The sequence below is a fragment of the Myotis yumanensis genome, unplaced genomic scaffold (genome assembly GCF_028538775.1).
Source record: "Myotis yumanensis isolate MYYU_CA2020_CCGP unplaced genomic scaffold, mMyoYum1.0.hap1 SCAF_3, whole genome shotgun sequence".
Classification (NCBI taxonomy): Eukaryota; Metazoa; Chordata; class Mammalia; order Chiroptera; family Vespertilionidae; genus Myotis; species Myotis yumanensis.
This window is the reverse complement of record NW_027223754.1, coordinates 182,631,047-182,645,865: the sequence shown is the minus strand read 5'-3', so window position 1 is coordinate 182,645,865 and position 14,819 is coordinate 182,631,047. Positions and strand designations below refer to the sequence as shown.

General features: G+C 40.8%; 1 protein-coding gene and 1 pseudogene across 1 annotated transcript in view; both read right to left on the bottom strand.

Moving 5' to 3' along the window:
- Positions 1-14,819, bottom strand: part of ST8SIA1 (ST8 alpha-N-acetyl-neuraminide alpha-2,8-sialyltransferase 1) — a 141,969-nt gene that overhangs the window by 110,304 nt on the left and 16,846 nt on the right. The window lies entirely within an intron of this gene.
- On the bottom strand, positions 5,499-5,897 carry LOC139005620 (cytochrome b5-like; annotated as a pseudogene).

Below are 14,819 nucleotides of genomic sequence, written 5' to 3'. Positions count from 1 at the left end.
GGTGCCGTGTCACATAAAGAAATTTTTTGATATTTGCAACCATAGTAAAACAAAGATTTATATTTTTGATATTTATTTCATATATTTAAATGCCATTTAACAAAGAAAAATCAACCAAAAAAATGAGTCCGCGTGTCACCTCTGACACGCGTGTCATAGGTTCGCCATCACTGGTCTAATGGAAAGAACAGAGGCTCTGGGGTCACGTGGCTTTACCTCCACCACTTACTGCTGCGTGGCTTTGACCAAAGCACTTAACACTCTGGTTTCCAGCTTTCTCATTTATAAAATGGGGACAAAATTGGTTGATAACAAGTGAAAGAATTGTAAATAAGAGGGAGTACAAAACTAGTACTTAGTGCTCCTAAGTAGTTGTGGTTATTATTATTCTGACTCTATAAAAAACAGGTTACTTTCATAACAAAAGAGAAGACTACGAAAGGCAAAGAAAGAATTTCAAGGAGAGGGATTAATGTTTCTTCTAAGATGTAGACCCAAGCCCAGACTGAAGTGTGCCTGGGTGTTTTTGTGGCTGTACAGCCTTAGAGAAAAGCTCTCAGCAATTCTATGTCTGCAGGGGGCATCTCTATAAGAAAGGCAATAAAGCATTCCCCTTGTGACAGCAAAAGTCAGTGGAAGGACATGAGTCATAGCTGTCTGGAAAAATGTTCAACCCATAATTCATATTGCATAGATAGCATTTCCCCAAATGAGGGTGCTCATATCACTACTGAATCTTATGAGAAGCTGTGGCTATCCTTTCTGGATAAGATGTTTTGACAAAATTTTTTTTAAAGGCAAAAAAAAATGTCTATATTGTCCGCTCAGCATAACTCAGTGGTTGAGCATCGACCTATGAACCAGGAGGTCATGGTTCGATTCCAGGTCAGAGCACATGCCCAGGTTACGGGCTTGATCCCCAGTGTGGGCATGCAGGAGGCAGCCGATCAATGATTCTGTCTCATCATTGATATTTTTCTCTCTCTCTCTCTCCCTCTCCCTTCCTCTCTGAAATCAATAAGAATATATTTTTTAAATGTGTATATGTTTTTAAAAAGCAACAATAAAAAGGCAAGATGTCATAAGCCTCTGTGGATTTAGAAAGATCAGGCTACCAGAAAATGCTGATTATTCTCCATATGTACTTTTTACATGTCTTAACATTCCTTTTGCCATAAAAATAAATAAAAATATGAAAATCAACATGGTGAACCAAAAGCGAACAGAATAAAAAACGCAAGCTGACCAGAAGAGCGGAGAGAAGCATATTGTCCGTGGAAGCATTTCAGACAGCAGCTGCAGACTGTACCCAGACACTCTGATAATGGAGAACATAATTAGTTTTCCCTGACAAAGAAAAATAGAAGAAATGATGAGGTCAAAGCTCATAAATTAATTCAATTCAGTGAGTGTGTTTGTTGGAATAAATTGTCTGTGCTTCAAACTGCAGGTCAAAGAAGACATACAGACACAAACAAAGCATGAAGAGCACCCCAGAATTTACTCGCTCCTTCATTCATTCACTCATTCATCTATTAAATACTTATTGTGCACTGAGTATGTGCAAAAGACATATGCACAGTCTCTGTCTTCTAGACGCTCATGGCCTGTGGCCAGAGACAGCAGCAAATAACCCCTGGACAGTGATTGGTGCATGGAAGAGGATGCACAGACCACCAAGGAGTGGTGACTGGAGAGCTGGGTAGGGTTAGAGAGAACAGGTGATTGGAGATGGAGAAGATTTTCTAAGGTCAACGTGTAAATTGAGAATTGAAGGACTAAGAGGATTTTAGTCAGACAGGCCAAAGGCTAGTGGCATGAGTAAAGTGAAGAATTCCCGTCAGAGAAAACAGTGTGTACAAAAGCACAAAGTTCCCAAACACCACAATGCCAATGCCAGTCCAGAACAATTTTTTTCAACAGTCTGTGGCTAAAAGAGGAAAATACAGGCAATGAGTGAGGCTTTCAAATTTTATGTTAATGAGCAGCCTTTTTCCCCCAAGATTATGTCCTTTCTACATTTTGATGTCCACCTATAAAGTCTTTCATGAATCGGTTGTCCATTTATTAATTTATTTGGTAATTTTCTAACCCATTAAATCATAAATTTGGGGAGTCCTGAGTATGAGCGATAAAGCCACAAGTAGTTGGCATGGTTAGAAGGCAGAATACACCTGGCAAATAAGTACGCAATAGTTTACAAGGGAGATTACATTCAAAAAGTAGGCAGAGACCAGATTATGAAGGGCTTTAAATGGCTGGTGAAGTTTAGTCTATCCCATAGGCAAAAAGGAGGGGAGGAGCATTCGAAAGGGTGTGGAATTAGCAAGTTTTTATTGGGCAAATCACTTTCTTTCTCTGGTGCTTATATGTAAAATGATGCGGGCAATCGCCCCACCTCCCAGACTTATGGGTGCTTAAATCAAAATGAAGAGGAGTTGATGAGCTACTCCATGAAGTCTAGTGTATACTCTAAAGGAAAAGGGTTAATATTAATAAGATCCTCCTTCTCCTCTAAATAAATTTATAAACTAACCAGCTTTTAAAATCTCACTGCCTGCTCTTTTTGCCTCATCACTTTCAGTCAGGATACTAAACCAACAGATCCTAGTGGTGGACATGAAATGATGAAAACAGTAAGATAACGACTGATCTCTAGTAGATAAATGCATGTCTCCACATAGACTCTGAGTTTTATTTGTGACAAAGGACTACCTACTAAGAATCTGTAATTTTTAAGAATTATTAAAATTTCGTATGCAAATACTAGAATGACCACATTTCTCGAGTTTACCAAGGATTCTCACTCAACATTCTACAGGGAAGCCTGGCTGCCATGCAACACTTGGCCGAATAACAATGCTTTCTTTGTGCCTGACACATGCAGTTTTGAAATTCCCACGATTGTTAGCAAAGACATGTTTTATCAGTGCATCATCAGTGTTGTGGGGAATTGGCTGTGATTTTTAATTGCTGCTGCTCTTGTGTGTAAATATAAATTACTTTAGTCGTGGCTGAATTAACTAAAAAGTAGACTATGTTTGTATTTGGTATGCCAACCAAATAGGAGCATCACAGACGTTACCAAAGCAAATTTTTAATAATTTGATACTTGAATTCCTAAAAAGCTTTGAAGTAGTCCTTATGGGCAAATTCAAAAAACTTTGCTAAATCGAGAATACCATATTATATTTTTTATTAATTTAGCAAAAAAAACCCTTTAGTTTTTTTTGTGCATTGTTGGACTAACCCTTTGGTATGTACAGATGAATATTTACATTAACAATGTTTTATGCAATAATTTTTGAACAACTTAAATTCGAGGTATATTCTTGTTAGTTAGAATTCAACTATGAATCATCCGTAAATGTGCTGGTATAATAATAGCTCATAGTTAGTAGGCTTTGGAAACAAGCTATTATAAATTTCTATTCTGCCCCTATTTCTTACAACATATGCGTGGATATGTCTCATAAAACTCTCTAAGCCTCATTTTCTCAAATAGAAAATAGAAATAAAATAATATTTGCCTCATAGGTTGGCAGAGACCACTAAATAAGATCATATATATAACTCCCTTTGCATCAAACCTGTCACACTTTTCAGTTAGCCATTATTATCATCATCATCATCATCATTATTATCACTATTGTCATTATTAAATTCATTGTTAATGTAAAATAAAAATAGGTGAACTAAGGAGGTCAAGAAAACTCAGTGTATTAAAGCCACCAAATAAACACACTTGAGTTTTGTCAACAAAGAAACCAAAAGGAGCACAGAATAAATGTTGGAAGTTATTTCCACACAGAAACCAGCAAGGATAGAAAGTGGAACAATTTCCAAGTGAGCTGAAAATGAGAAACGAGAGGATCCCAGCACATGCCAAACGGCTTGGGTAACCACTTGTCCGCAAACGTCACCTTATTTCAGTGAACCTAGAGAACTAAGCGTGATGTTCAACAACGAAAGAGACTCTTTGGAATGTACATTTAATTCTACCAATAGTGATGAATTTATGTATAAGCTCAATTTACCAATTTTATGGTAAGAGCTTGAACTTTCTGCACAGGTGCGTTTGTATCTGGAATATGCGAGGAATGTCCATGGAGCCAAGAGCATGTGTTGCCAGCAGGAAGCTGTCTCTAGCCATATGGGCTGACCAATCAGTGGTCAAATACCTGGCACCAGCAGATAGACTCTATTTATACCTTGGTATTTTTTCATAATCAAATTTGGAGACCTTCATTTCTTAAAATGTCTGTCTATTGAAAAAATATTTCCGTTGTATTTGCTCCACTGTGAGTGTCTATGTTTGGGTGTGTTACAGGGCAGGGGGTACACTTGGAATAAGCACGCTGTGGTCGTGGGAGCATTGCGCTGTTTTATCTGCGGAGGGATAAAGGAAGGGGGTAAGTATGTCAGGAAGCCTGCCTCTCCCATCCATCCAGACCCCCACAGGCTCAGTCCCACCTGGTGTACCAGCAACCACTGCAGAATGGGAGAGAACAGAGGGGTTGACAAAGTGGCTAATGTGGAAGTGGTCTAGCCTTCCCTTCTCCCTGCTCATTAGTCCCAGCATTCATTATAGATAATCATAAAAGAGCTCTCAAACAGTTATCACGTGTTATCAAAATAAAAAGAGAAGGAAGCCAGCCAATATGTCTCCTGACACCGGTTTTCACCTCCTCCTCTATTTATGCCATCATGGTGACAGCTTTGACTTTCACTCACTGGAGCATGTACTGGAGGATCACTGGAAGACCATTCAACACTGATGAAAGGTCTATGGGAATGCATGAAGATTCCCATCTAACAACTGGAAGTAAATTTTTTAATGAAATAACTGGCTCAATTGACAGAAGAAACCTCAATTCCAGCCCATATTCTGACTCAGGACCAGAGTACGTAAATACAAGTCAAATTTGCCGGTCAGTCCAGTCTTGCATAGTAGCATTTGAGGCTCAAACCTTATTTATTGTGTATCTTCTTTCTCTACTAAATCATTTTTTATATTTGAAAAGTCAGATATAATGAACATCAAAATAAAGCTGATGAATAAAAAGGCACACTACAAAAGTTCAAGCGTAGAAAACATAAAACAGTTCTTCTTGGTTTGGCTTGTTTCTAATGTAGGAGGAAAGGGAAATGGGTGCTTTAAAGTCACTTTTCAGCCCTAGCCAGTTTGGCTCAGTGGATAGAGCGTCGGCCTGCAGACTGAAGGGTCCCGGGTTCGATTCCGGTCAAGAGCATGTACCTTGGTTGCGGGCACATCCCCAGTGGGGGGTGTGCAGGAGGCAGCTGATTGATGTTTCCCTCTCATCGATGTTTCTAACTCTCTATTCCTCTCCCTTCCTCTCTGTAAAAAATCAATAAAATATGTATTTTTTGAAAAATCACTTTTCAGGTAAAGGTTTCTCTGATTTGAAGCAGTTAACATTGGCTTCATTTTCCCTGATCCAAAGCAGTCTTTTCTTTCATTGGCTTCAAGGATATGTTTAGTCTTTCACTGTGTAGAGGTGATACATCAGGGCCATGACCAGGGCTGAGAGGCTGGGACCACCTAGCTGGCCCGTAGCTGGAATTAGAGTCAACTGTAGTAATAAGAGTTTCCGAAGTCTTGCTTATCTTAGACCTGTCATCTGGACGAAGCTCCCTAATGATACCTGTTTGGACAATTCTCTAGCAACTGTAGCGTGCCCAGCATCCTCAAAGATTTCAACAGCATCACCTCCAGCTTGTTCCCTTAAGACTTCTTCTCCACCAGAACATGCCTCCAAAAATCTGGTCAAATCGTACATCTTGTGGTGCAGGATCAGCCAGGTGCTCTTGCCGTGGTTGTGCTTCTGGATCTTTTCCAGGGTGTTGACGGCCTTGTCAGACTACTACTGTGCCATTTTGGATGTGGTGAGCTTCAGGCCCTGCAGACACCAGCCAGCGGGGCTAAGCACAGTGAGCATCTCTATGAGCCAGGGCTGGGACATTCCTCTGCATCCCAGCCCTAGCCAATCATGTTTTAATCTGGAGGGTTTTCTGCTGAGTCTCTTGGATCTGCCCATTCTATGCTTTTCCCATTGTCTGCACTCTGGATTGGGCTCTTGGCAGGACTGTCTTTTAATTCATGTCCTTGCCTCTGTCAATCTACTCCAATGCTACTACCAGATTCATGCTCCTGATCACAGTTATTGAGTTACTTCTGTACCCAAGAACTTACCGTGGCTCTCAAACTTCTATTAAACCTCATCCTAACTGTCCAAGATTTTCTTTCATTTCTCACCCTCACATGTTCTGCTCAAACCACCCATTCAGGACTAACTTGAAACCCCAAAAACCATTTCTCATGCTCTTTCACCAGGTTCAGAATGTGCCAATTCAACCCCCACTTAGCCTTTATGAGCAAGTTCAGCACTCTTTGTTCCCAAGTGCCATTCCTCAGCTGTCTGATCCATTGGGCACAAACACTGGAGGTCAAGGACTATGCCTTACCCTTTCTTTATATCTCCTCTTCTTTATATCTGCTAAGCAGAGTTGTAAATTTTGTCACGTGCAAATAAGATGTTTCTATTTTTTGTCATTTTTCCTACTCCTCATCCATCCCCATTTCAAGCACCTATGATAAACGTGTGCTTTACTAACAAAAGCCTTGGTTTAGAGCAGTCAATCTTTCTCTGATGCAAGATTCATGCAGAGAAAATATGGCAGAATTAACATACCCTGGTTTTTTAAACTTATCACCATTTCCTGTCTTCTGAACAGAACTTCTATTTTGCCTCTTGCTTTCCATTTCCCCACAAAAATCTAAACTATTTTTCCTACCCTCCCTCCTGTGCTCCCTCCTAAAATAATGACATTTCCAGAAATCAGAGTCATTTGATTTAAGATTCTCACAGTGAGCTGTGTTTCCTGTCAAAGGGAGACCTTATGGTAGTGGAAGGTAAGAGGAGAATATGCACCAAGAGTCCTTGAAGTAGTGAAGAAGTTAAGAACTTGGTATAACCTGGAAGAGATGAAAGTGGTTAGGGCAAACAAACAACCCAATTCAGGAAGCCCCCAACACAAAATCCCCTCACAGACGCAATGCTCCAGGATGAAAGCCGTTGTTCTTAAAGTCAGAGGTCCACCATACCTGCATCCAGTCATCATAATGGTATAGCTGATGCCTATTATATCAATTGTAGATTTCCACCACAATGACTCAAACAGGATGCATTCTGGGATGAGATTGGGTGGCTAGATTTAAAGAATCAATAAACGACAAATGGAGGGGAGGGAGGTGGAATGGAAGGGAGAAAAGAGAGAAAGAAATAGAGGATAGGGAGAGAAAGGGAAGGAGGAAGAGAGAGGAGAGAAGGAGGAAGGAGGAAAAGGAAAGATGGGAGGGCAAAAATAAATTTAAAACCAGAGAGAATGAGGGAAGGAGAGAAGGAGGGAAGGAGGGAGATGAACAAACTGACAAGGGAAAAGAAGAGAGATACTGGAAACAAGCAAGCTTCTAAAATCATTTTTGAGGCCAGAAGAGAGGGTGCTTAGAGTGGGAGCCCTGAAGTCAGGGACTCCCGAGTTTGCACCCTGGCTCTCATCACTAACTCTCTAAGCTCCACTTTCTTCTTATGTCAGTAGCTTGTCCAAGGTCAAGCTAGAAACTTGATGAAGGGTAAGATTCAACTGAAGAGAGAGAGAGGAGGAGAAGAAGGAGAAAGAAACCCAGCACTGATAAAAGCATGCCCCTTAAACAACACAAAATACTAGAAAAAAGAACAAATTATCATTATTCATAAAATATATAAATATACAAGTGAAACTGGAAAACCCAAGAGGATAAACTGAATAAACAAAAACACACTCTAAGAAACTTAAATAAGGTGGCTTGCTATAAATAAAAAATAACTTTCCAAAATATAAACAATAATCACAGAACTGATTATGAAAACAATATGCTACTGAGTATATAAATAGAAGCATTAAAAACATATAAAATATCTAGGAGTAATCTCAATAAGAAGTGTGCAGAGCCCTGGCCAGCATTGCTCAGTGGTTAGAGCATTAGCCTGAACAAAAAAGGGTCTTGGTTTTTTTCCCAGTCAAGGCACTATCTGGGTTGCCGCTTTGCTTCCTGACCCCTAGGAGTGGGGGTGCATGCAGGAGGCAGCAGGTCAATGTGTCTCTCGCACATCAATGTTTCTCTCCTCCTCCTCCTCCTCCTCCTCCTTCTTCCTTCCTTCCTTCCTTCCTCCCTCCCTCCCTCCCTCCCTTCCTTCCTTCCTTTCTTCCTTCCTTCCTTCCTTCCCTCCCTCCCTTCACTCTCTCTAAAAAGCAATGGAAAAGATATCTCAGATGCCCCCCCGCCCGCAAAAAAAAAGAAGTGTGCAGGATCTGAACAAAGAAATTAAATATTCTGTTTAGCTTTGAATATCTAAGTAAGCATGTCTTATTCTTAGGTAGAAGTTCTCAATCTTATAATAATACTGGAGGCCCGGTGCATGAAAATTCGTGCACTTGGCGGGGGGGTCCCTCATCCCAGCCTGTGCCCTCTCTCAGTCTGGGACCCCTCAGGGGATGTCTACCTGCCGGCATAGGCCTGCTCCCCCGGGAATTGGGCCTAAGCTGGCAGTCAGACACCCTTAGTGCTGCCAAGGAAGCAGGAGAGGCTCCTGCCACTGCCGCTGCACTCACAGTCATCAGCCTGGCTTGTGGCTGAGCAGAGCTCCCCCTGTGGGAGAGCATTGACCACCAGGGGGCAGCTCCTGTGTTGAGTGTCTGCTCCCTGGTGGTCAGTGTGCATCATAGCGACTGGTTGTTTCTAGTCGTTCCACCATTAGGGTCAATTTGCATATTACCTTTTATTATGTAGGCTATCAATCAATAAAAATATCAACAAGAATCATTTGAACTTGAAAAGCAATCTCAAATGTACCAAAGAGAAAAATATGAAAGGATGGCAAAAAATATATATATTATAACAAAGGAACAGTGAATGGCTTTAGGAGATATTAAAATTTACTTTAAAGCTACAGTAATTGAGACAGTGTGGCTGTAGAATAGAACTAAAGAGACAAAGCTTTGGAAGAAAAAAGGGACTTCCAAAAATAGACACACACAATTGGATTATCTAGCATGGGTGAACTTGGCATTTCAGATCACTGGAGGAAGGGAAGTGTTTGGTTTTTGTGGATAATGATGTTAGAACAAATAGGAAAAATATGTAATCCCTACCTAATTATACAACAATAAATCACAGATAGAGATCTAAAATTTAAATGTCAAAAGTTAAATCATAAAAATATCAGATAAAAATATTTTTGGCCATAGGAATTATGACACAAAGGTTCAAAAGCCATCAAGAAAAAAACTGATGAAGTTGATTGCCTGGTTATTTATAAAGTCTTTACAGAAAAAAAAAATTTAACATAAACATAAGCAAAGTAAAAGACAAACTGGGGAAAATATTTGCCACAGATATGACAAAAAAAAAAACACCACCCACAACTACATCCCTTTAACAAACATAGGACACTTTGGACATCAAAAAAGAAGAGAGGCCCGGCTGGCCAATGTGGCTCAGAGGTTGAGTGTCATCCTATGAACAATGAACCAGAAGGTCACAATTCAATTCCCAGTCAGGGCACATGCCCAGGTTGCAGGGTTGGTCCCAGTGAGGGGTGTGCAGCAGGGGGGCTGATCAGTGAGTCTCTCTCATCATTAATGTTTCAAACTCTCTCTCCTTCTCCCTTCTTCTCTAAAATCAATAAAAATATATTTTTTAAAAAAAGAAGAAAGGAACAACTCAAGAAAGTAGATAAAGACATGGAGGTGTCCTTCATGAGAGAGGAAATCCTCAGGAATAAACAAGTAAAATAAAGTTCAATCTCACCAGTCATTAAAGTTATCATTTTTCACCTATATACTTGCAAAACATTTTAAAATCAATAATACTCAGCACTGGAAAAGCCAACAGGCTCTTGGTCACAATGAAGATGACTTCAGTTGGAAGAGAATCTGTAAATATCAACCTAAAATTAAACATGTTGCCTCATGACCCAAAAATGTTCTCTTTAGGAAGGTTTCCTGTGGAGACAATAGCAGAAGAAGAAAAACATATTTCTAGGATGTTTGTTAAGTCATCCTTGTTTTTCTTTTAAAAAAATAAAAGAAAAACACAATGTTCAACCCTAAAATGGAATTTTCTATTCTCTCCATCTTTTTTGAGATAGTATTGCTTTGTGCTATGCATCCTAAAATGAGATAGCTACTGTCAGATATGTTGTGGATGTTAAAAACAATTTTTAATATGATTTCATTATTACTTATTAAATATGTGTTATTTATTACTATATAACAAATTACTCCAAAAGTCAGCAGCTCCAACCAAGGCCTATTTTCTCACATAGTTTCTGAGGGTCAGGATGTCTCAGCTGGACGGCTCTGGCTCAAGGGCTCCCATGAAGTTGCAGACCAGCTGTGAGCTGAGGCTGCAGTCACCTAAAGCCGGAGGATCCCCTTGCCAGTTCACCTGCTTGGTTGTCTGTGGTCTTGGATCCTCGCTGACTGCTGACCATACACCTCAATTCCTTACCACATGTACCTTACCTCAGTTCCCTAAACTGCCTAAGGGTCCTCATGACATAGCAGCTGACTTCACTCGGAGCAAGGGATCCAATAGAGAGAGAGAAAGAGAGCACCCCAAATGGAAGCCACGGTCTCTATAACCTCATCTCAGAAGTGAGATACCATCACTTCTGCGGTGTTCCATTCTACTCTAGAAGTCAGTCACTGAATCTTGCCTACACTCAAAGGGATGGATGACATATGGATACAGGAGATGGGGATCGCTTGGAACCATTTCAGAGGCTATCACCATAAAATATATATATGGCTAATATGCAAAGTGTCCCCTCAGGAGTTCATCTGGGAGAATGGGAGTTCAATCTCTCGCTATGACGTGCGCTGACCACCAGGGGCATCACGGAACAAAGGAAGGCCCCAATCAGCCCCAATCGCCAGCCAGGCCTAGTGACCCTTCCCATGCATGAATTTCATGCACTGGGACTCCAGTAGATCATATAGAAAGAGTATATCTAGATGTTTCTAGATGTAAATATAAAAATTCACATACAGCAAGAGGATCATACGTCCCAGTTTGTTTGAAATAATCCTGGTTAATGCCTGGTGCCTTGGAGTCATGACAGTATTTCACTTCATGTATCCCAGTTTAGATAATAAATTATACTCTGAATAGGAAAATGTCTGAAAGCATACACACCAAAACATTAAAATTGTTTACCTCTAAGAGATAAGATTGAGAAGACTTATATTTGCTTAATACACACTTGCATAAAGTTTTAACATTTACAATAAAAATGCATTACCTTAATATAGAATTTTTTTTAAAAGCAGAAATTATACGTTAGATGTCCAGATTATCTTTCAGAATAACTCAAATATTATCACATGAATTCCATTCCAGAGACAGTAACTGACCACAAAAGAAAAGCCCCCAGGGATGTCAGCACTGGAGAGAAGAGAAAGAATAAGTTCCCTTTTCAAGTAACAGTAAAAGTCTCCCACAGTTGGCTGTTCCACTCCTGTTTCTCACAGCTGCACACGTTTCAGTTTTCCTGACCGTAGCATAGTTGTATCATTTCTTGGCATCCATCTCACAAATGTAAAGGGGAATTCAGCAAGTGAATTACGACAGCTAGATAAGAGAGAGAAAACTAAAACGAAAACTAAACCAACCACTGGGATGAATCAGAGATGTTAGGCAGAAAGAGAAGAGGCAGCTTTCTTGTGACTTGAGCTCATAGCTCTATTTGTAGGATCCTAAAAACAGCCTTGGATATTAACAATAGTGAAATGCAGCAAGTGTTAATTCACCTTCCCAGACTGAAACTTTACCATTTAAGATCATCTCCTTAGACTGCAGCATAAAGAGGCATCAGGCTGTAACTTGAAGCCCTGAATGCCAATGTTGGTCTTACTGCAAAGGAGCAGCCCAGCATTGTAAGGAGCCTAGATCCCTAAAACCCATGAGCCTTCGAGCCAGAGAGACCATTTCCTAATGGCATAGCCCTGAGCAAGGTCCTTGAAGCTCTTTTTGTTTCAGTTTCCTATCAATAAAATAGAACTATCTTAGTCTTTCATCAAATGATGCTGGAACAAATGGATATCCATACACACAAAAAAATCTAGGCACCAACTTTACACCCTTCACAAAAATGAACTCAAATGGATCATAGGCCTAAATGTAAAATTCAAAACTATAAAAGTCCTAGGAGATAGCATAAGGAGAAAACTTAGATGGCTTTTAAGTATGACTCTTCGTTGCTCTTGTTTTTAATCCTTGCTCGAGGATATTCTTTTTTCATTGATTTTTAGACAGAATAGAAGGAATGGGGGGGGGGGGGGAGAGAGGTGAGATACATGATTGGTTGCCTCCCGCACATGCCCCAACCAGAGAGGGCAACCCAGGTAATATACCCCTTGAGTGGGAATCGAAACTGCGACCTTTGGTGTGAGGGCCGATGCTTTAACCGCTGAGCGACACAGGACAGAGCTAAGTATGACTTTTTAGATACAACATCAAAGGCACAATCCATGAAAGAAATAATTCTCCAAAATATGTAAAGAACTCTTAAAATTTAATAAGAAAACAACCCAATTTAGACATGGAAAAAAACTGAACTAATAGATACAAAGAATAGATTGGTGGTTGTCAGAGGTGGGCGGGATGGGGGAGAGATAATATGGGTGAAGGTGGTAAAAAGTTACAAACACCCAGTATTAACATAAGTAAGTCCTGGGGATATAATATACAGACTGATGACCGCTCTTAGAGGACATGGATAGCCTGTCACTGTTCACCTGAGTAGCTTCAATCACCAAGAGAAAGGACTAGGAATATCCAGGTCCTCTCTGCTCAGGGGGGAAGCAGCAGCTGCTAGACAGGAAGGATGGGGCTCTACATCCCAGAATTCCCTCCACACGTCCACTCAGAGCTGCGGGGGTTCAGGTGGTGCCGAAGCAAACAGACCCAAGAGTGTTCATTGCGCTCTAAATTCAAGAAAACTGAGCTAAACCCCAGAATAAGACTGTCCCAAAATGAAGGTGGATGCAAACTGACAACATTTTCAAAGTTGATCAGAGATCCTTTAGAGCAGTGGTTCCCAACCTTATTTTGGCCAGGCCCCACCTAAGCATCTCTAAAATCCTGATGCCCCCTCGCCCCCCGTGACATATAATTCTTACTATTCAAAAAGTAAACTCCTATTCACATAGAGGAAGCCTAAAAGGCCATTAACATGGTCTAAACAAGCTTCCAAAGAACATGGCATCCATGAAAGAGAAAAATAAAAGAATGAAAGGACTAGGTGACGTACTGAGGAAGAAATCACCAAGAAATTGTTTTAAAAAATTATAATAATAATATGAAGTGATATGAAAAAATAGCAAATAAAGTTTCAAAACATATAATAGAGAACTGAAATGCATAAATATGTCACAATATATATTTACATACTGTATATGAGGCCCCGAGAACCATAAGAAATGCGAAAAATTCACTTGAATTGAATTGCCCCCCTTGAAAATCAAATTTCCCCCCTGTAGGGAGTGTGCCCCTCGTTGGGAGCCACTGCTTTAGAGTCAGCAAACTGGAGCAGAGGTGGGGACGGGAGGTAGACTGACAAGGCACAGTTGGAGCAGTAACTAGGAAACATTAAGCTGCCTTGGTGTCTTTACCCCAATCCGCAATGTCCAGGACCCATTTCCCGCCCCTCCCCCTCCTGGTGAGCTCCTGCTCCTTCCCTTTGCTGTGTTATGGCAGGCGGGCTGGTCGAGTAGAGGCCTGTTGCTTACAAAGTCAGCAGTCCCCATCCAAGCTGGCCTGCCTTTGGTCTCTTTTATTCTACTGGTAATTGAACTTTGCTTTCCCCCATGGACTCATGTAACTTTTACCAGTGTTTTAAAGGGCTTTTCTCTCGAACATTTCCCATGTTGCATAGGTTAACCAGAGTCCAAAGACATTACCCCACTGAACTGCACAAAGGCCTCCACCTCACAGTCACCATGTAGGTCAAACACGGGAAGGATCAGAGGCACTCGGGGACTCTCAGGACTGTGCCAAACGCACACGTACACAGCTAAATCCTGAAACTGAAGATAAACTCTGGCTTGTTTTTCCTCCATAAAAAGGAGCTGAGAGGCTTTCTGGAGACTATTGCAGCCCCTATAAATAATGTGTGCCGTGTGCTTACATGTTCTGTGAGGGAAGGGCATGTCCTCCTGGCCAACAGCACCTAGCAACAGGCCTGGCACACAGAAGGCACTGAACAGAATGAATGGAGGGGTGAATAAATGAATGGGGAGTGAATATGTATAGCATGGAGTCTTAATATGAGGCAATAAAAGAAACTACCCCTGAAAGGTGTTCAGACAGCTGTCTACAGGCCTTTCGGACAATCTAATGTTTGTATTCATATAGCAAATACTTATTAAACACTTAATAAGACTGTGATGAGGGATCTAAACCAGATGCAAGGGCGGAGAGGGACACAAACCAACCCAACAAACTATCATCATGGGATTTTTGTGCCTTTACCACGCCTCACCCTCCACCTAGGTGGTTACAATCTGCTCCAGACTCAAGCCCAAGACTTTTAATTACAGCAAATAGGAAAATAACTCTTTTTTAAAAGATATGTTTTTATTGATTTCAGAGAGGAAGGGAGAGGGAGATAGAAACATCAATGATGAGAAAAAAAATCACCGACTGGCTGCCTCTTGCACGCCCCCCACTGGAGGTCAAGCCCTCAACCCAGGCA